Source organism: Manduca sexta, chromosome 19 (genome assembly GCF_014839805.1).
Source record: "Manduca sexta isolate Smith_Timp_Sample1 chromosome 19, JHU_Msex_v1.0, whole genome shotgun sequence".
Taxonomy (NCBI): domain Eukaryota; kingdom Metazoa; phylum Arthropoda; class Insecta; order Lepidoptera; family Sphingidae; genus Manduca; species Manduca sexta.
In genome coordinates, this window is record NC_051133.1 from 13,324,701 (window position 1) to 13,348,486 (window position 23,786).

Genomic DNA, 23,786 nt, shown 5'->3' on the forward strand with positions numbered 1-23,786 from the left:
TTCACAAAAATACAAATATGCCTTCTTTATCAATGTCGGTTAAAAGGTAGATGTTACACGCCCTCAATTTAATTCACTTGATGATTTTTGAGAATGTTATCTCACATAATTCAGTTATTAAACTCACACTGAGATGGCATCGCTTCCTCAATGTTTTACTCTACCTTCGTTAATATGCATGTAGCGTTCAATAATTATACATAGGAATTATGTAAAATAACTGATATCTATATATACTTATAGAGGAAAATTAATAAGCGATTACAAAAATGGTAAATCCCAGTTTTCTAGGAAGAGCGTGGAAGAATAAAAACATGTGTTTAAATAATTTTTACGTTTATCAGATTACTTACATTTAAAAACGCAGCACAAAACTATTGGAATAATAAATGAATGGGTTGATTGTTTAATAGTAACAAGTAACTATTTAGAATATTAGTAGCAGTACTAACAGAACTACAAAAGCACTTCATGGCATTGCACTGCGTTCATCAGCCTGCCACATGAATTAAACGTTAAGATAAGAGTGTTCATTAATACACCGGTAACAAGGTTTTTTATCTCTTATACCAGAATAAAATTAAGGCAAAACGCTTAACGGCTACAATATTCTACATAGTGACTAACCAAGTGAACTCTACTGATAAGGTGGGCCTTGATTCTCTATCACACGTTGTTTTGACAGTTTGTAACAAGCACGTAATGCATAGCGTTTATGGTAATCAAAATTTACATACAAAATACAATTCTTCATTTCACATAACGTAACTCGGCTACCTAACCTAGTAAAAATGGCTCGAAAAGTATACAAAACAACCTACCCGTCACACGACGACAACGAAATACCGTTTTGTAATTTAAAGATATTCGCGAAAGATAATGCTATACATGTAGCGCGTATGTTATTAGTTGTGATATCGGTCACATCTCAGTATCAGCCGATGCGACGCCGCGTCGACCGCCATGCGCCCGCTCCGGTTTATTGATTCAGAGAAATAAAAACAAACATCACGATTAAATGGAAGCCGCGATGTGAGCAGATTAAGTTGTATTTTCATTTGGTGGGTTAAGTCATAAGCTTAAAGCTTTGATTAGTTCGGTATCAAGGCTTTTGGTGGAAGGGACAAATGTTTGTGGTTAACATATTTGATTCGTTGTGGAGTTGGAGCATGCGACTTCTCGTTGATAATTTTGGCATATTTTAAAGACATATGTTTATGTAGTCGTCTCAAAACATGTAAAAGTCTGTGACCGTAAAAAGCTCTAGTATTCATCTTTTACCTGCCTTCCCATTCGAACATATAATGCGTCGCAAAATTTTTTTTTACATATATTTCATAACTTATCTACCTAAATTGTAAGGGCCGACGCTGCATTTATAATAATATCCTCTAAAATAGCTTTCAGACTAGTTAAGCCACGTTAATCAAAAACTATTGTTTTTTAGTATCTACTAGCAAGTAAAAGTAGCAGATTTTCTTAACCAATGGTAACGAAATATAAAGCTAAAATTGAAAAGCGTTAATGACGTGATTGTTATTTGCACCTCAGCGGCGGTGCGTACACAGCCCTAAAGCGCCGCTGGGTAGTTACACCCCGCGTGTACACCGAACATCGCTGTGCGCTCTGTAGGCACTGTACGAAGCTACGCCGTGTACTCCGGGCGCGTAACAGCGGCGTCGGGCGCACACCTCCGATTTATTGCAACTGTTGCCTTTAACTCCGACATAATTTAATTTGAACACGACTCGGTCGCCGGCACACCGACTTAATTATGATATCGGGGATATCGAACGATACGCACCGTGTCCAAGGCTTTTTATGTGTCGTTATATTGATGTATGTGATTTGCAAGCGAACGATAACTTGAAATGGAACTGTTGCGAATTATACTGCTGGGATTATGAATGAAATGTTTTTTGATTGCGAATGAACCAGTTGGTCACACGATGATAAATAACAACTTTCAATACTGATAAACAAGGTGAATATAAAGAAATATGGTATTTTTTAAAGGTATCTGAAATTCCAACAATTCCTGACTGAATTGAAATGTAACGGCCAAGACTACCTTGTCAACAGACTTCAAGTCGACTCTCAGAGACACTCCGAATAAGTCACAAATTCAAAATATGCTGACGAGCCCAAATGTGTGCAAATACTAGAATTACATTTAAAGCCAATTAAATCCAGAAAAGTTAAAGTTTAATCTATGTGTTAAAGAGGATTGCAACGAATTCAATTTGCAACAAGAATGTGCAATTTTACGAAGCGCCCACTTTTAGAGAATCTTGGACAGCAATAACACAATATATCTTCATCGCAACATCTAGATCCAGGTGGAAAATCGTGAATCCGACGCCATATTTGAAAATATCATTAGGACAATATTTTTACTTCTGACGCATCGGCACAAAACGAACCCCATTAATCATATCACCCGACAATTCAATGCCTTTCTCGTGAAAACAAAAATAAGCGGCTTATGAATAAATAATGGTATGAAGATCTGTTCGTACGTCAAATTTAAACGGACATTTTTGTTCATTACCTGTGGAATCTTGGGTTATTTTACTACATTATATTTCTTTAAATAAATTAGTTTTTGTATTAAACTTTCTCAAACGATAAAATCGCTATTTATTATTTTCTTTTTATACAACTAAAATAAAGTGACCCCACTGAATGTGATGGTAAGTGAAGTGGAATCCAATAGAAGGTCGACTGATGAGAGATGATTACCCCTCGACAGTCGACACAATAATGCCGGCTTGTTGCAACCGGATATACACAGAATGATCCCGGAACGCGCGCACTTAAGTGGAACACTTTGGCGGGTTTTAACACCTTGTGTATGGTAGTTGCTATCCGGGCGGATATGTATCCTACTAAGGGCGAATATATTTCCTTAAAGTGTTTCTTGTAAATAATAATGTAATGAAATTGTCTTCTTTCTTCTTTTATTCGTCTCCAGAAAGTTGTTTAGAATTTAGAAAGGAATACGGTCAATTAAACTAACATAAATTTAAAAAAATTGTACTGATTTTAGATGAACCAAATTATCGCTTGCTTTAACGGTGAAGGAAAACATCGTGAGGAAACCTGCATACCTGAGAATTTCTCTATAGGAGGGTGTGTGAAGTCTACCAATCCGCACTAGGCCAGCGTGGTGTAATCCCTATCAGTAGTAGAAGAGGCCCGTGCCCAACAGTGGGACAGAATATAATACAGGGCTGATGATGATGATTAGTTATTTCGGCACTAAAATATAAAACAAAGCCTTTCATATCTCCTGTTTGTTATAGAGGTCTATTACCTATTGTATAAAACTTGGGCACGGAAACTGTGGCAGTTTTCAAATTACTTTTTCAAGAATTTTGCCGTAAATTGAAAATGTTATAAATGGACTGAAATACCAGGCTTTAATGTTTTGTACAAAAAATATTGGTTCGTGGGAAACTTTAAACTACGATCGATAATAACGCAAAACAGCGGACGTCCTCTTTCCGAAGAATAAATAAAACGAATGAGATAACATTCACTCTTATTTTTATCTTTTGCTGAGCGAAGAAAATCAGATTGATGTGCCAGAAATATCAATAAATGTCTATTTGAAACCAATCTTATATTCAATAAAATACTTAAAACTCACATACAACTTATAAATCATGTCATCCACGAAGCCGCACTATCATTAGAGAATGCCCTAATCGCGGGAGGAGCATAAATGTACACGGGATTAGAGAAAGGAGTAGGGCGCGTTTTCGTGGATAAAAATTAAATACCTATTAAGTAGGTATTCCAGTTCCACGAGTGACGAATTCAGAACTATACATTGTGAAACACACTTAGATATGAACTGTGCTAATTTCGTCATAGTTAAGATTTAGGTGTTTTATAATACGCAGTAACACTGCCTACACAACAGTACTTACACATTGCTTAGCGGCTGAAATAAAGTGGTAAAATATCTAAGGAGACAAGTTTTACATTCGAGGGATTTACCACCTATTAAATCTCTTTTTTCAAACTAAATTCTGGCAAGTAAAGTCGCATACATTACTACGTCTTATAGTTGTGTTGCGTGCAAAATTCAACGGCAATTTGTCATTACAATCGCAGATACAGAGCGCGATGCGGGCGGACTGGCGGACGGTGGAACGGGCGCGTCGGCGGCGCGCAGCTCAAAACAAAAGTGTACGGCTGTGTGAAAAATTCATAATTACCGACCCTACTCGCATGAAAGTTGCTTTTTACTATGGTTTTTTATCAGACCCAACTTTCAGAAGTTCAATAATTGACAGTTCAATCAAGAAAATTTGGCAAATTGACCTTGTTCGATATTCAACTTACACGTGGAGCGTCTTTGATACGCAGTCGCTCGTGCGCCCTATCACCGCGCACTACATCGGGGTATTGTTTTTAAATCCAAACCATCATAAGAAATAGAAGGAATTTCATTACAATAAGAAGTTAATAAAACAACACAGTGCAAGAAATATTGCCTTATAACATACAACCGCGGAACTGTATATTGAACTTGAAACCGCACCCACGAATTTACAAATACCCGCGTTTTAACAAAAACATTAAATGTAACGCTTAACAATATTAAAATAATTGAATATGATATTTTAGCGGCTGGTAAGTGGTAAGATCGGTAAGACAAATGGATGAAAATAAACAAACATTGCGCATGCGCTCGGCGAGTACCGCTGCACTGAATTATGTGTTGTAATTAAAGCCTACTGGCCGCGGGTCTTTGCGGACTGGTTCCTGGGGATTGCGACACCAAATTATCGGGCACATGGGTGATCCCAAGTGATATGATATTATGTCACTATTATATGACGAAATCATACGCACATATGTATAATTGTTAACTCCAGATCATTTCTCTTCTGTTAACGAATGAATTGAATAATAAAGGATTTAATGGTTGTTGCCTCTGTGTTCTGTTACATTTAAAAAGTTACCTCCTTATTCATAGATGTTATTTATCTAAGGACGAAGCATTGCTGTGATAACAAGTCTGTTTCTCAATGCTGACGGCATGGCAGTCTTCGCAGTGCGTAGACATAGGGCCGTTATGATTGGCTAATATTGAGATACTACTTAAATCTAGTTGGCTGTCAGATAAACAAAGCTGAGAAACAGACTTGTTATCACAGCAATGCTCCGTCCTTAGATAAATAACGTCTATGAATAAGAGGTGTATATTTTAAACAAAATTTTGTATTCACAATCAACTTATTTGCCGTAATAATGTTTAACACAACATCACCAAACTTATAGAAGATACAGAGGTCTTAATGTAATTGATTGACTTTTTAAATGCATTAAAACAATTTATTTGAACTTGTATAATACATGATTTAGATTCCGTCAATATTAACTCTGCCACCAGATCGGAATACAGTTTTCACCAGAAAAGAAACTCTAATATTGTTCTATTTAAAATCAGTTTAAAGAATAAACAACAGTGCAGGATACGAAGGAAAAAAACGTATTTATTGTTGTTTAGCGCAGTTTATTTATAAGTTTAGTAATTTTAGTAATCCTAAATGTCAAATCCCCGTTCATTTCGCAAAGCTTACGGTCGGTCGCGTTCGGGCTCGATGCCCGATAAACGCACAATTCGTGCCCAAATAATAATTATTTATCTGTAAATTGGTACAATTATTGATGCGTTTATGGTATTGTGTGTTTTGTATCTCGCCGCGGTGGCCGGATCACTGATACGAGATGCTTGTAATTGAGTCGTAACTTCATGGAGTAATGTGTTTTGGTTATCATTGACATCAAATATTTCGGTAACTTACATAATACCGTCCGTGTAAGAAGGTAACTGCTAAATATAGGAAATGTAAATATATATCTTATATATTTTATATGATTAAGCGTCGTTTTCATTCGTAAATTATTTTATCTTTAAATTTGTTTTATAAAATGTAACAAATTTTCCCAAATACGTAAATAAAACGTTGAACGAATTCTCAATTTTCCGTTACAATTTGACCATTCGAATGAATAGCAAGACTGTGCACGTACATGGAACCGAACGCGGTGTTATGCGCCACACGTCTCCGCTCCGGATGAATGGTCACCCTCAAACTCCGTCCGATGAATAGCTTCCACGGACTTGTTTTTGTCCTCTGCATTAGAATCGAGTTTATAATTAGAAGCAATTACAGATATATCGAAAACTTTTGTTAAACTTAAGTATCAATTACAACGGAAAAACACGGAAAATGGGAATTTAACATAAAAATTGTTGTTTTAGATTTACTGTCTTTCAACACGTTTCTTATGCATTGCATGGAGTCTTTGAAATGCGCATGACCGGCGAAGTAGTAAAGGTCAATTATACAATTAATCAATCATCTCATTGATTCCCAGCACCTACAATACCAATAAAACAGAGGAGATGTCATCAACGTTTAAAATAAAGAATACTTTGAAGACCTGCGACATTTTACTGACTTTTTGCAGCCATCGCGACTCGAAGTAACAGCAAAATTGTCACCAAGTTTTCAGGAAACCATTGGTATCTTTCCACACAAACACGAATTGAAACTGCCTATAGTAAGTAAAATTTTATTATTGAGACTATAACAGTAACATAAATAATAAAAGGAAAAACAATACATAAATAAATATAACAAACATAACCATTGTGCCAACAACGGAAATCCTCATTCAGCTCCTTGCTGCAATACCAGCCTGACCGACAAACCGATCTGATTGATTCTATAATACCTTTTAAACTTAGACCATGGCATAGCTCTACATTTCATACTACTAACATAGCAATGGACCCTCCCGAGGTAATTCTTGTGCGCTTGGTCTCCACACCAAATGCACGCCCATGCATGGGGGCACATTTGCCGCGATCCTAGGCACACAGTTCAGTATGTATACCTCATAGTAAATACACATTGAGACCTATACGGGTTTGCGAACATTTCCCCTCCCTCTCTCTTCCAACTATCCTGAGATGGCTCCATCTCCTTCCTTTTCTATTCTTTCACCCTATCCCCTCCCTTCTTTCTCCCAGGCTCTGAGACCGGATAGCCGTGGGTTGCCAGCGTACCGTCCGCTGGCACCCTCGGTGATAGCGATAGGGTCTACCAAATCCTAACAGGGTCTGGTTGCTAAGCCGGGGGATCGCTTGTACACTGTTCGCAGAATACCCACGGTGAAAACCACGGCAGATCTCCAAAAAAAAAAACATAGCTATGGATAACGCAAATGAACCACACCAATTTCGATAGAACCTTTTGTCTTTGATTGGCAAAATTGCCGATAAATAAACAGTGGCAGAAAATAAAAGAAGTTGCATAAAATACAAAAACAATTTCATCAATAAAATTCTAGACAATTCCAACATCAAAACAGAACCAAACCCCACAACCATAACTTTAAAACCAAAACCACTTGAACTTTGGATATAACAGTATTATTGACAACCGTACAGAGCACAGTAAAAACATACACTGGTCCCGCAGCGCCGTTTCTCTTACAATTACAAATGTCACGTGTTTTTATACAGTTGTAATTAAAATGCTAATAAATTGTTTGCCATGTGCCAGAGACTCGAACGACTTCTGTATGATAGGACATGCATCCTTAATAAGATAAACATAATTGCAATTATCCCTCTATATTGTTTTAGCTATTTATGTGAAAGTATGACTAGTATGATGTTAACATTATCTTATTAATTGATTTCAGCTTAATGGTTGCAGAACTTTTGAAACGTCTGTAGTGCGTAATTAGTGTAACAGTACCTTCAATTAAGAAACGATATGTTTCAATCTTCGCACTCTTCGTAAGTAGTTTCTTATTTGTTAGTGCATGTAGAAATTAACATTTATTTTATAATGAAATGCACTCTGTATTTAAGTAAACTCAATAGTAGTCTAAAAGGATAATTATCGAGTTTTGTTTACGAATACAGCTGGTCAGGGCTTTATTTTAACTGGAAAACTATGTAAATTACGGTGTTTTTCTCTAAATGTTAATAATATTGAAATGGTTTAAAAAAAATAAAAAGTGATCCTTCGAGCCGGATTTGAACCAGCGACCTATGGATAACAACTTTTTAACCTCTACAGTCCACCGCTCTACCAACTGAGCTATCGAAGGTCATACGTAAGAGAGTAAACATCTGTATCTGCATGTATGTACCTGATAAGAATAAATAATTTAGAACGTGATTATTAATAAAAAAAAAGAATAATTTGGAACTTCGATGCTGGTTCTATTATTATGCTAAACGATAATAATCCTGTAACTTTTACTTTTCCTAATACAAATTGGGTAGGAACCACTAGAAATGTGTCAATACAAATAATTACGAAATCGCTGGCACAAAGAGCAGTACAGTGTAGTTTATATGCAGCACAGATACAGTAACGAAAGAGAAAGAAAAAGCGAATCATGCAAAAATCACTCAAACTGCATAAATTTAGGGCTCAATTGCACATTGCTTCAATGACAACATACACAACCGTAAAAAAGAAAACATTTATAAAACCATGTAATTGTAACTATATCAATTGATAGTTGCTTTAAAAAGGCATATCTTCCATCAACTATCAGACATGAACGCTCGTCAAGATCACAAAAAAATATAATAAAATACAAAATTCAGAGCAATTACACCATACCTTACAATTATAAACAAATAACATAATAGTTAACGGTTATCGTACAACATTAAACAGAAGCAGCTATTTTTATGACTTATTGGACATACTTTATGACCATATACGATCATTACACATAGCACAAATTGATGTTTCTATATCAGTATGCAATACTAACCACGATGTCCAAGTTCTCTTGCTTGGTAGAATTATTTTCTAGCAAATTCCGCAATGCAAAATTTACCTTACTTAGTCCTTTTTTTTATTGGGGTCGCGGCAAACTGGCTTTACTGCATCTGATGGTAAGTGAAGAGATGCCTAAAAACATGTCGACCAGAAAGAGATAAACATCTCCGAACAGTCGGTACAGTTATTATTATTTTTTTTACAGTAACATACATGTATACAGTACTTAGTCTAAGTTTACAAATTAATAACGTATGTTACCTACAACATTTTCCACAAGCAACAATTCAAAATTAGATGTTTGGGTGATTATTGTGAGCAGGCGAGATATGCGTTGAGTAAATTGTAGTATGAAAAATAAGTACGATAGAGCAATATTCTGAATTTTAAGGAACACAGACAATACATAGGTAAATACTTTTAAAAATTACATATTTTAAGACACTTCCAGATTTAAAATTAAATGAAATAAGAATGTTGAAAGTTATGCCAGCTTGCTTAATTGCTTCTCAACGCTGCGGTCCTATTCTTACATTTTTAAAAGGAAGTTAAAAATCTACATTCGAAGAAAGCTTAAGAGTACAGAGTAAGAAATCCTACTTATACAAAAGTCCTGCGGGCAAACTGTTTCGCTTATTCCTACTTTCATTAGCGTGCAGTCATTTTGTGCCTGAGTTTAAAGGATATCTCAGCTAGTATAATAATAAAGGGATATTGTGATAATGAACATATCCCAAAATATGAAACGTAGTACACTGTTATGCAATGTTTTATAATTCAAAGTTTGGCTACGTTTGGGTAAACTTGCCATAAACGAAAGATAATTTATTTTTTTAAAAATTCCCCTCTGCTCCTTGTGGTAAGTGAAGTGGAGTCCAATAGAATGTCGACTGACGAGCGATGATTACCCATCGATAGTCGAAACAACTATACCGGCCTATTGGAACCGGATATACACAGGCTGATACCAGAACGCGACACGCTTACGTGGGCCACTATGGCGACTTTTAACACCTCCTGGTGGCTATTCGGGCGGATATAAAATATATCCTACCACCAGCAATGTCTATCATGATTATAAAAAAAATATTATTTTTTAATATACGATCAGATTAATTATATAAGTTTTACTTCCTAAGCCCGTTAATTCATTAATACGCCATAGCAAAGCGTATCTTAGCCTTAGGGCAATAGGGATGTATTTTAAATTACAGAATTAGATTTTTTGTGTATAATAATTAAATATAGGTTTTAACATTAACTATTTCCCGCAACAGCTGTAATGTTTTTGCTCTGTCCCCTACAATTATTACCTAATTGTACACCAGAGATTACCTTCGTTTTTTTACTAACGTATATCAAAAGGTTAGGTTTTTAATTAAAATCTAGTAAGAATCTAACTAGTTGCTGCAGAGGCTTTAATATATTATAAAATTGGTGAGATAGGCATAGGTCAATGCTACTTTATGTTGGTGTCAATTTTATCATAACATGTTGACGTATCTTGTCTGAGGTATGTGACTTTTGTCGTTACATAACGGAAAATTAAAACACCACTGTTTCAATATGAAATACGAATTTCTATAGGTTCGTCGTTTAACCGTACATGTTATCTGTATCATTACTAATGTAATAACAAGATATCTTGCATGGCGTTTATAAAAGCCCTTGTATAATGCAAACACATAGTTGAGTTGACCCTGAGCAAGTAAAGTTTCCACCACGCTTACACATTATTGTCTACACCGTGTTAATTAATTAAAAGCGCATTATCTGTATTCTCGTTATCTCGCAGAATTTCGCATCCTTCAGTTAACACCGGTCATTGTTATCATTGGACATCGCAAAAAGTCGCGCCTCGCCGACAAAAGCCGACGCACTAACATTGCTGCCGAGGAATCCGACGGAACCCTCGCTCATTAACGCTTCTCCTTACCGACTTTATATCTCGCGGTGTAATCATCCTATCTTAGCTCCGAGACTGCATTCAACAACCAATCTTAATCCACCCGTTCTTAAATTCAATTCGAAAAGTCACGTCTCATTTTCAATGTCGGGAAAAGTCACAACTCCTTTACTCGAGATGAGCGTTTCAAAATCAACTTTATTGATTTTATTAAGTTTATATTTTACAATAAAATCAATGCGATGATTTAAGGCGTTGTAATTTTAGCTTCACTTAAGCTTCTGTTGTGGGAAATGTTGTAAGATTGATATGTGACTAGCGAGAAGCAACTTTAACACGTTTGGTTTAGAATATATTTCGCTCTGGACTCATCTGGTTGGATGTTGGTGTAAATCGTATTGGGTGTGCACACGAGGCGCGATTAGCGTTTTTGCATCGGCGGCGTAATTAGGGGCTATCGGCGGCGCGTATGAAGACATAAATAAAATGAGGACGCCTGAATTAGCTGCCCACTAACTGCCAGCACAGGATTCACTATAATTTCAATCGATAGTGCGCGAATACCTCGGGACCTTTTTTTAACTAACACCGTGTTTATCTCATTAAGTTAAAAACTTCTCGAATAACTTTCACTATGCTCTTTTATGTTTATTTTTAAGGAATGATGAGCATGCACTATTTTCTGCAAAAGGGCATAATATATGCGTAAAGATGCTTCTCTACATCTGCCCAAATACCTCTCATTCACAACTTAATGCATGATACATTTGTATGGCAAAAGGTCTGTGCGATAAAGAAATAGCTTCGTTTGATATCTATTTTTCTTTATCAGTTGAAAGATTATCTGACTGATATGCAGATAATGCACTACCGCATAGTAATTTCAAATGTTACACACATTGCCACAAGACTCAGTATTACCCTATCTACTTTAACAGCTTCCAATGACTTCCACATCGATATCGTTCCATTATCTACACTCTTAATTTATATTTTATACCGTCCTTGCGTCTGAAATTTAGACAAGGATAAATATCAACTGCATTTACGTGTCTAAAAATAAACAGAAAACGTCTGCCATCACATTCCGCGCACCAAACTACTCAACCGGCACACAAAGTTGCCAATTAATGAATATCAAAATGACCACAGTAATGGTAAAGTAGAAACGCTAATAAAAACCATATGAAAATGTCAGTACGTGAGTTTTTTCCCACCTCTGATATCATGTCAGTTTGTCAAATAAATATTAAACACTTTTAACGCGAGCACTTCTGTTACGAACGAACGTTTATTGAATGATTTATATTGTTTTTATTATCTGTTCCACGGCGCAAACGTAGACAACGCAAAAACCATAGACAAATATGTATTCATTTAGGTTAATTGAGGTTAGAATAGTAAAATAATTACCATAGATAGTATTAGATTGTCAATATTTTTTGTTACCATTTGTTTATGGGTATTATTTACATTCTTACGTAATTAATCGTTTTAATGGTATGTTTTTAGTATATAATTATTTTGTTAATGCCTTATTACCTTACATACGACATACATTTATCTATAACTGGGCTTGGGTAATACTAGTTGCTTTTTAAGTAAGATTTCCTGTATTCCTATAATAATTTACATAAGTTAAGCAACTCACGAGGTCCTAGATAAGTCATTTGTTTGATAAGAAAATTTTATTAAATATTCATATTTAAACATCAAGATTACACTGCCCTCATAATGAGAAAAGACATATTATCTAATGAACTTTTTCAAAAACGAGTCTAATACATATTCGTAATCAGCAAAAAGCCGAATCCAATATATTTTTCTCTACACAGGGAGAAACTCACGCTTCTTATATCCGAAAAGGGTGGGCAGACCACAACTGGTGCATCTACTTTCGGCCGTGTGTATTCCGTCCCATGATATGATGGGCTCGCCTATCGTCACATCGGGCGCAAATTCCAATATCACTTTACCCAAATCAGGAATCGAACCAGAGACCTCGACATTATAGCCGTACCATAATATAACAACGCCACCGAGGCAGTCAGTATTTTTAGATGAAAAATATATATGTATGTAGAAACGTCCGAAAATACAAGGCCAAACTCACCCCTTTAACTATAATAGGTCGGAGGCACATAGAGGACACTTATATTCCTAACTTTTCAATGAAACAGACATAACAAAAACATTTACATATTTTATACCAAATCAACTTATAAAAACATACAACACTACAATTTCACTCACCAACAGACAAAATCACTTTCATTATACAAATATTAACAACGCCAAACGTTACTCAAGCGATCAATGAGAGATTGCATGTTAATATGTATATCAATTGTGGTAAAAAAGTGCGCGAAACAGGCAACAAATGATTTCCTATAGTGGTACGAGCGCGTATGCAAAGCGTGGGCGAGTTGCTAAACTATTATAATGTACGGTAGTTGCCTTTGTACTGTGACCATTTTTGATGGTTACTGTCGGACAGAAATATCAAATGGAATTGAAAATCTTTGAAAAAAAAACACGATATTGCGGTGAGAAATATTCTATTTCTTCGTCTGTAATAGTTTAAAGAATATTACATTAACTTACTATTTATAATATTATCCTCAATTAGGTTGACACTTTACATCATACGATAAAAAAAAATACGAAAGCATTCACCGTAATAATTGTTTGATCTAAGAAAATACGAACCACAAAATATAGATACGAACGTCTATTAGAAAAGGGCTTTACATTGTATCAGCAATATAAAAACCTTTATCCTTTAATAACCAATTAATGGGCAACGTATAAGTTATAAAAAAATATTGGTCACAAGATTAGTGGCGCATACGCAGCGATGCAAATGCAAGTCGGCGCGGATACAACGCGTAACGGCTAACCAATAGATTTATTACACGCTCCTAGTGCACACTGCTGAAATATTAACATATTACATTGCTAATTCATTATATATATACGCATTCATGCGTAATTAATGTCAGCTTACGAAAATGCGAGGTCACGCATACTTTTTTTAATGACTGGATTGTGACAATCATAATTAATAAGGTAGGCTGGACTTAATTTTTATTGGATTAGACTACCTTTATCAAGTTATTTTATTATATAAATCCACGAAAAACCTGGGGTACAAATATTTATTGTCTGATAAATAGAAAATTATTATTGACGTTTACTTTTTTAATACTGCTCCCATGTTGCTTGTAGGTGTTATAATAGGTAGGAAAAAGCAATTTTCACTCTTCATCTCATAGACATAAGATCGAAACCATCCATATAAAACATATTATAACAACAAAGCAGTGTATCAACAACTTTAACAACGGTATTGTTCATGCTCGCCTCTTGCATAACATATAATGATATATTGTATTCATTTCCACCGGTCGTGGTCATCGCTCGCTGGCCGCAGTCGCCAGTTGCAACAAGGATGCGTGTACATGTCAATTGCGACATGAGCAGTGAATAATTTTTATGTGTCACGATAGTGCAAAACATTAATTTTGTCAATATGTAAGAATTCATAACGTATTACAAAATAGATTTTTATATAAATTGTATTGTTATTGCTGGCTTGAAAGATACCTCTCCAATTAATTACACGTCCTAAATAATGAATTATATTATTTTATAAAACCTCAGTGCTACTAGAAAACAATATGGCTACAAAATTAAAATTACCACAATAAAATTGCCCACACATATTTTTTCTTGGGATAAAATTTTGCGGAATTCTTTCTTAAATATAGTCAAAAATATATTTTAATAACTTAAAATTTCTGTCCGGTTAAGAAATAATTACAAAAGGGTTAGGAAACCTTTTATGAATAAATTAATGTTATAATTATTGTTTTATTCTTAGTAAAACTGAATGCAAAGAAGCAATAATTATAATCGGTTACAAATATGAAGAAACTTATTTGCTAAGACATTCCATTTTCCTATTACAGATCGAAAATAAAGACAGTTAGCCATAAATAGGATGGAGTAACACCCACCCCGTTGGTGGCATGGCGTGAAATAACAGGGGCTGGAAATAAACTCGGGTACCTTAAGTGTAAGTATTCATGATTAAATGATGCAAGATGGGTATATTGTGATGAGGCGGAATCGATTTCTGAACGAGAAAATTAATTCTATACTTATATACTTATAATAATAATAATACTTATAATAAATCTGTAGAGAGGTCAATTCTGTACATGAAATATATTTCCAAAATAATAACTATCAAGGGGTGATTAGGGATCGATACTGATGCCAAAAATGCAATTAGTAAAATTTTTGTCTGTCTGTCTGTCTGTCTGTCTGTCTGTCTGTATAACCGTCATAGAAACAAAAACTACTCGACGGATTTTAACGAAACTTGGTACAATTATTTGTCATACTCCTGTGCTGGTTATAGTATACTTTTCATCACGCTACAATTAATAGGAGCAGAGCAGTGAAGGGAAATGTTGGGAAAACGGGAGAAGTTACTCCATTTTTAAGCTTCCGTCGCGTGTGCAACCTTAATGGTTAAAGCTACACAGAAATCATGTATGACGGAAATGTTCTCCTTAAAATTATGTAAAAAATACCCCACGACAGCATATGTCTATCTTTTATGGTTGACTCACAATAACACATGTAACTCCCGATAGCTTAGCAGTTCGAAGCTTTCTCATTATATTTGTCTACTCTTACGTTTATAACACTCTCAGTCATCCCTAATTATAAAGTTAACATTATTAAATATTCCATAAAAAGAATCATAGAAATCGGTATAGAAACACCAAAGTTATACATGAAATACGCTAATAATAAGCCATCATGCGTGAATACTGAATCATGCTATAAGGATTATTTTTGTATATATATATAAGGTCGCGAACGCACAGGCAGGCGGCTTGCTTGGCACCTAGAGGCTAGCGAATCACCTAGCGAGTAGCTTCGTAAAACGAACATTCTCGAACGTTCGCGACCGGCTCCATTTTTGAAGTCCGAAATCCACGAGGGCGAAGCTGCGAGCGGAAGCTAGTTATAAATATAACTTGGACTTTGAGACAATTTTATTTTCATGTCAATATTTTCTGAATCAGGTTTTTTTATTGCGGTTGAAATATGCCATAGTTTCCTTCAAAAGCAACAATGGCTGTTTATAATTCTTTATATATTCATATTTAGTTCAACGGATCAAGCAAACCCATGTCTTTATCATAAAAATACAATAAAATAATTACTCCAGTCTAATTACCTTTAGTGCCTAATTGGACACGACCGATGTCACCCAAAGATTATTAAACATAGTTTGTACTTCCGATAGAAAATTCTTAAGGTGCAGGCACAAGGCAGCGATGCGGAGCGGCGCCATCGTTCATAATTATTACTCATAACTCATCAATACTGCGATTAATATGCGCCATACTCGCCCGGTAACGCTGGTTAATCACGTGGGTTTGTTCATAAAAAAACAACTATAATTGTATGTCATTTGTGTACCAATGGGGGGAATACTTAATTTAATAATTGTATTTGAAATTGTAGTTATATAGTAATAAAGATGACGTGAATCAGAATGTTAGACATCAGTCCCCTCCGTGACCATGAAGACTGCAGTCTTCTAAACATCGGGAGAAAAGTAAAATATTAAAACCGCGATAAAATCCGAAAAGTAACGAGACTTTCCCGCCCTCACACCCACCACTACAACTACTGTAAGCCAGGATCAGCAGTGGCACGCATTTTATGACACCGAGCAGTGAAGCTCGGCGAGTCTCAGGGTAAACTAATATGTCATTATCCCGCAACGAAATTAATCAAATAGAAAGATAGGGAGGAGTTGGAAATATTAATTGTCCACTTCCCTCCAGAGCAATGCGGGTGACAAAATCATGATGTAAGGAGGCGATTTAACCTCAAGGATAGGGACGTTTACAACTAGATAAAACAGTTACAGCTAGTTATAAAACACCACGGATAAAATTAAATGAAAGGGGCCTATCACATGAGCTGTTAGATTTGATTACAATAGGCATGGCAAAAACGCCGGAAAGCACGGAAATTCCGTCTAGTCTCAACAAGGTCCATGTAGTATACAACCCCAGATGTTATTTGCATACTGTTTAACATGATGTTGCGCTCTTCATGCCAGAGACCACATTCCCAAAGTACGTGATGAGCAGATTGTTCAACCTCGTAACCAGGTGTAGAGCATGGGCACGCAGGAGAATCAACCAGCCTAAATGAGAATAGTTTACCCTTAAAATTACCATGGCCGGTAAGGAATTGCGATACACAGTAATCTATTTCTAGCCAAGTTATAATTAGGCGATCGCAAACGTACGGAAAGTATTTATATAAATGACGCCCTTTCGAAGACGAGTCCCACCTACATTGCCATTCATTTAATAACTCGTTGTGTACATCAGTGTGCGGTTTAAATAGTCTATCGATTCTTAAGAGCTCGCGAGACGTAAGAAACTTTTATCCATATCCTCTCTGGTTGAGTAATACATAGCGGCGCGACGCTGTACCTCCAAATCGACAGGGAGTACACCCGCGAGGACAGGCAAAGCTTCTGTACTAACAGTTCTATACTAATCCGAAAAGTAGTTTAATTTTAATGTAAATTAGAATGTTAGAAGCAGCAGTTGTTGCGGACGTCAAACCTACAAACGAGAAGCTGCGGGATCGATTCCCGCATCTAGGACAATGTTTGTTGTTCCATTTTTTTAGTTTGTATGTAGTACTTCCGGTTTGTGACACTACTTAACTTGTAACTTGGTGTAGGATTAAGACTATAATGAAATCTTGTTATATTGGTGTTAAAAGTTTAAAGTAATAATAAAATAAGTATATGTTTTATTGTGTGACGCTGCAGTTGCGGTCGTAGGCTCGATGCGCCGGCGCAGCGCGGCAGAGCGGGCCGTTACAAGTCCAGCGAGTTTTTGTCACCGTGAACCGCGTACCGCTGTCGTCAAGCTGCCCTCGCCCGCTCACGTTTCCGCTTATGACTTAAATATTTTCTTATAGTTATGACCACTGTGTTATGGTTTATAATATATGACTTGATCATGATCTTTTCAGTTAGAACAAAAGATGGGATTTACTTTAAATAATTTATACTAATCCTAGATAAGGCTTTTGACAATTATTGGAAAGTTTTTGCAAATACTTATAGAATATCCGACTGAATAGCAAATACCGTATGTTAAAATCTCCGGATTATAGGTTTACCCAATGAACAGCTATCAAAGCAGCGACATAATTCTGACGATCAGAATATTATTAACAAACAATACGACACAGTTATAAAGTATATACAATTCGCAGCGGCATTATTAAAATTAAATATACGCCAATCGCTACCCGCTCGCAGGCCAACCACGTCCAGCAGTTTTTGTTTATTAACATTTAATTAGATGATAAAGTTGTATTGGCGTTTTAGTACGTTCGACTCCATTCATTGCTTGAAGTTTATGTCGGGGTGTTCGACCTACGGCATCAGCCGTGCTGTTACCGATCCGCGATATGCAACGCGGTTAATATATTGCTAATTGGTGGTATTTAAGCGGTTTTTGAAGTTTATAGTTTTTACACTCGTTGGAGATAACATAGTTATTAAGCTGTAAGAATTATTTGTGGACAGAGGTTAATTAGCGGTAATTGAGTGTGTGTTTTCATGTTACAGTTTTGCTAAGTAGGTAAAGTTGTTGTATAATTGTAAAATGTAGTATATTGTAAGTTTGACTTTTCGGACGACCAACACCTCAGTCTTCCTCATGACCAAGATCGCAATCTTTGAAACGTTGGGAGAAAATTATTATATAAAAAACCGCGATGAAATACGTGAAATAGTTTTTCTTACAATTTATAAAATTCGAGTATACATAAGAAATCATTAGTCAAAGTTATTGTCAAGTTTTCAATGGTAAGTTTAGCAAGTTCGATTTACTGTTGGTTTCATAGTCATTTTGAATTTGATCTTCTGTAATAAGTTGACGTGTATATGGTAATATAGAAGGCAGTTATGATGCTCCCTCTCGTGTTATCAGGCGAGCTATTCGCTCGTCTATGAATTTGTTGTAAAAAAATATTAGGTTTTACAGTATGAATTATACTGCTCACAATAATGTTTATATCAGTTTTCATATAAAGCGTTTGCAACACTACAGATAGAGAGGAGTTCAAAATATTATGTGAAAAACAAAAGAAATAAAAACACAATTTCTTTTCCCTCCATCCCAGCTCATTTCTCGATTTTTGTCGATTTCTGTCACGGTAAGGATATATCTCCATATTTTTTAGGAATAAACTTCGTAGGCAACGAGTCACATATTTTGACGCCACATACAACGTGAAGCGACATGTAAAGAAAGAAAATACGTTTATTACGGAACTTACACTAAACATAAATTATAAGTATTAACAGTAATTATAGTAATTTAAAATAAAAGGACGACATGTCGCAGCAAAATTGACGTATATATACTGATACTTGATAAATGAAGCGTCAAGTACTAAACAATCCATAATGTCTCGAAATATCACAAAAACGAAAACGCCATCTCGATAACGACCGTCACAATTCTAGGAAAGTCAATAATTTCTTTTGTAACGAGCTGTTTATAGCGATGGTTGAAAATGAACGTACGAACACGGGAAAAACTTAGTTGGAATTAATGCGGAGGCACATATGTGGCATGAAAGAATTTAAATTAGCCCTCATCAATTGCAATGTTTATCTTTAACGTACATATATGGATGTTTGAAAAAGCGGCCGTGGTACGTACGGCCGCACTGCAACGAAACACCACACGTATGGCCTTAATTATGCTAAATGTCTTAATCAAACATGTGCTAATGTTTAGAATTGTTTTAATCTCAAGTTTCTTATTGTGTTGAGTTTATTTCCACGATATTGGAGACTGGTTTTTGTTAATTTCTCAGATTTGTTGCATTTTTACGTTGAATCGTAAATAACCGAACTAATATTACATATAAGAATGTTACAAAACTTTTATTTTTAAATATTTTTTTTGTCCTTGATGGCAGAGAACATGCCATTTATATAGTGAATGGTGACTTATCAGTAGACTTTAAACAGGAATATAGCCAAGTCGCTACCGCTAACTCTATACTAATATATAAAATTGAACAGTTTGTTTGTTAAAACGCGCCAATCTCGCGAACTACTGAACGGTTTTTTTTAAAAGTAATATACATTACTCCTGAGTACTCCTACTTATTAATAATAACAGCCCTGTATTATATACTTGCCCACTGCTGAGCACGGGCCTCCTCTACTACTGAGAGGGATAAGGCCTTAGGCCACCACGCTGGCCTAGTGCGGATTGGTAGACTTCACACACCTTCGAAATTCCTATAGAGAACTTCTCAGATGTGCAGGTTTCCTCACGATGTTTTCCTTCACCATTATAGCGAACGATAAATTCACAAAGAATACACACATGATTTTAGAAAAGTCAGAGGCGTCAAACTCCTACTTATTATACCGGGAAAATATAAAGCAGGAGTATTATCTCGGAAAAACTTTTTCACGCGGACGGAGCCGCGAGCAAAAGCTAGTTTACACATAAAAGCTTTAAGTTACTATAAAGGGAAGTTCTTTCAAAGGTATAGAAATTAGCTCAACCATATGTATGAATACCACACACGGCTGATTACATAACAAACCTATTTATGTTTGTAAATAATTTATAGAGCCAACTGCGTTAGTTTTTGCGTGCGAATTAAAAACGTCGCTTCATATTAGATGTTATTAATGTTAGAACATTCGCAACTCAAAAGATACCGACGCAAAGACATATTTCATTTGCATAATGTAGATAGCAGCGTGGCTGAATAGTGTTGCGCCGTGGCTTCGTCTATGTTAAGAACCATAAATTTTATTATAATAAACACCTTTAAAACTCATAATTCATAGTAATTAACCAATGAGATTCAAATTAACATAATTACGAAAGATATTATTCATTTGTATTAACTTTCTTATTGTTATTTTATGAGGAATATCCACATACCTTTGTAAATAATTACTTGCTTTAAATATATGCATTCAATTGAGAATTTTATTGACCTCCGTCGGTCCAGTGGCGCTACAGTACCGGCAAACTATAATGGCCGTCTTGATAGATTACAATAGAGAGATAAAATCCCAAGTCATTAGCAAAAAAAAATATAATCACATGCAATTCGCATCTATCTTTTTAGTTTTATAACTAGTATTGCAAGAAGTAGCTGATTAGAAAGTTATAATAAAAATAAAATAAAAATGATTACTTAATATATTTCAATGAACCGAACATTACAATGAAAATGGATATACTACACTTTATTTACACACAAGAAACAAATTTATACAAATATAGATATCTGTAGGTATCTGCCCGGAAACGCTGCTGGCAGCGATTGGCTCCATAGTTTTGTAGTATGTTTTCATAAATCAATTCATTAAGAAATTTCCACGTATTACGTATAACTATTCATATTGAATCATACGCTTGATTTAGCGATAGATTCGTCCACTCATCACGGAATCAAATAACGCCAACAAAATTCTAGTTGATGTTTAAAAAGAATTAGGTAAATTAATTAGAAACCCACATAAGCAGAAACGCAAGCAATACGATCAATTAGTCACGATAGTAAATCCACCATATCAAATACCTATTCCTATACACCAATTCGTAACTGACTTATGTTGATAATCAGATAAATAAATAAAAAATAACTTTAATCCACGCACGTACTAGCATATGCTATTTAATTAAGTACTAATTACATAAAAAATAGAAATAGATTATTCAAAGAAAGCCAACACTTAATAAGATTAGAATATTGAACATTTTATCTAAATATATTTAATGGCACATTAAAGGTGTGGCGTTTTCAGTTAATAGCATGAGGTTTTAATATTTGCATAATAGAGTAGACAGCGCGTATTTGTATAAGAAGCTACACCTTTTCTCTCTATCAGGAAATTTTATCATATTCTGCAAATGTGCATATTAAAATTACATTATATAATTAATAGTATAATGTTTTTTATAGCAGTTGCGTGGTGAAGTGTTTAGACTCGTTTAAAACATTTTCTAAGCGTTAAACTGTTTGTAACGTTGGCACACAATATATATTTTTATAAAGCTGCGTTTCATAACTGATAATTATTTCTATAACAGTGTAAATTCTAAAGTGTTGAATCCATATAACCATGTAACCTTTGTAGGTATCACATCACACTACCAATATAAATAGTGCCCATTTGCAAAGACCAAAGAATCCCTCAAGCAACTGAATACGGAGACAATGTTCGTCGAATACAAACAAAACAACTTAATTACTATTCGGAATAGCGTACATATTTGAGTGGCTCATTAGACTGGTGTGTGAAATGAGCGAGGAGTACAAAAATCTGGTCGGCGATCGGTATCGGACGCAGTAGCGAGGTGAGCAGGCGCAGCGGCCGCGCGCAAAACCATGCGATATTTCGACAATGCGATCGCTCGCCGCTCCTATAGGGCTGACACCGACTTCGTAATTTGTATATTTTAGTTTTGTTATTCGTATGGGTTAAAGCAGATGGAAGTTTTACACACAGGTCAGGAAAGGAACGGGCCAGGATAAATATAAAATGTCGGTGCATAATATATTCACATTCGATAACGATGATGATATACGGCAGACAGAATTCGAATATGGTCAATATTAAGCCACCGTGCAGCGATGATAAATATTAATATCTCTAGTGATTATTTCTATAGATTCTTTGAGCAATACAATATAAATCACATGACATGTAAAGTCTATGGATATTATATTATTCAGGCGCCAGCAACAGAGTTTTTGGGAGAGGGCGGCCGCAAAAGAAAAGCTTATACTAAACCATCAATGGAAAAAAAACAAAAAGTCACAAACTTAGCTCTTTCATATACTAGAATCAACGCTGTCGCTATCTTGGTTTTTAATAATAAAAAATACAAGCTCAATCTGTGACTACGAAGGACTTAATATAGCTAAAATAGGGGCATATATACCTCTGCTTACACCTCAAAAAGCATGATATTAAGCCAAAATATTACAAAAATAAATAAATGTAAATTATTTTATTTGGGCACCTGCTCCCAGCCCTGCGCGTCTTATATTTTTTCCCGGCACATTTAATTGCACTGTATCATTGCATACTAAAATGCCCTTTAATTTTTTACGAGCCGCCGTGGTAATGACATAATCGCAGCGGGCGCGGATGCCTGCACTCCTTTTTGCCGGCTGTCGAGATCCCGAGCTGCCGGCGCTCCTTCTGTACCTAGCGGAACTGTTTTGATGATACCTCGTAAAATAACACCACATCGCACGTTTATACGCTTGTTTTTGACACTTTTTCTTCTTTAGATTCATTTTAAAATTAATTTCCCAGCTTAGGTAGTAAGTTAAATTGGTGCTGGAAATGCTTTGTGTAACATTAAAAGGGAGTGAAGATTGAAATATTTTAATGTAATTCTGGATATTTTGTAAGGGTCTATTAGATAAACAACATGTATACGCCCATAGATTTTATATAGTTGAATTTGGTGAGGTAAGAATTTGGGCAATTCAAAAAGGGTTAAAGTATTGACTCATAAAGAAAATAAGTATATTTTGTGTAAATCATAAGTGAAACGCAACTCTACCGCAACATTAACCATATTTTTCAAGTACAAATCTTCAATTACACTCATTCCGTTTCACATTTTCATCTCTATTAACATAAGTCCGTACATAGCGCTGTACCTAACGATCATTAATGTCATTAATTTCAAAACGAACAAACATTTAGTTTGCGCAATAAAGTTCATAACTGCAATCGTTAGTATTGAAGCAGAAATAATTAAAACTTCACTCACATCTTTGCCATGCAATGCACACGGCAAAAAGCCGTGAATGAACGTCGCCATATTGGCCGCCATCTTATGCATCGTAATTACGCAAAATGGCGGACGCGGCAACCGATTGGTTCGCCGGTAAAAAGGCAACACAGTGTT

General features: G+C 35.4%; 1 non-coding gene across 1 annotated transcript; it reads right to left on the bottom strand.

Annotated features, from left to right (window-relative positions):
• Positions 1–8,059: 8,059 nt before the first annotated feature.
• Trnay-gua lies at positions 8,060–8,148 on the bottom strand. The gene is given in 2 exon segments: positions 8,060–8,095; positions 8,112–8,148. It is a non-coding gene; the product is annotated as a tRNA-Tyr (tRNA).
• Positions 8,149–23,786: the final 15,638 nt, after the last annotated feature.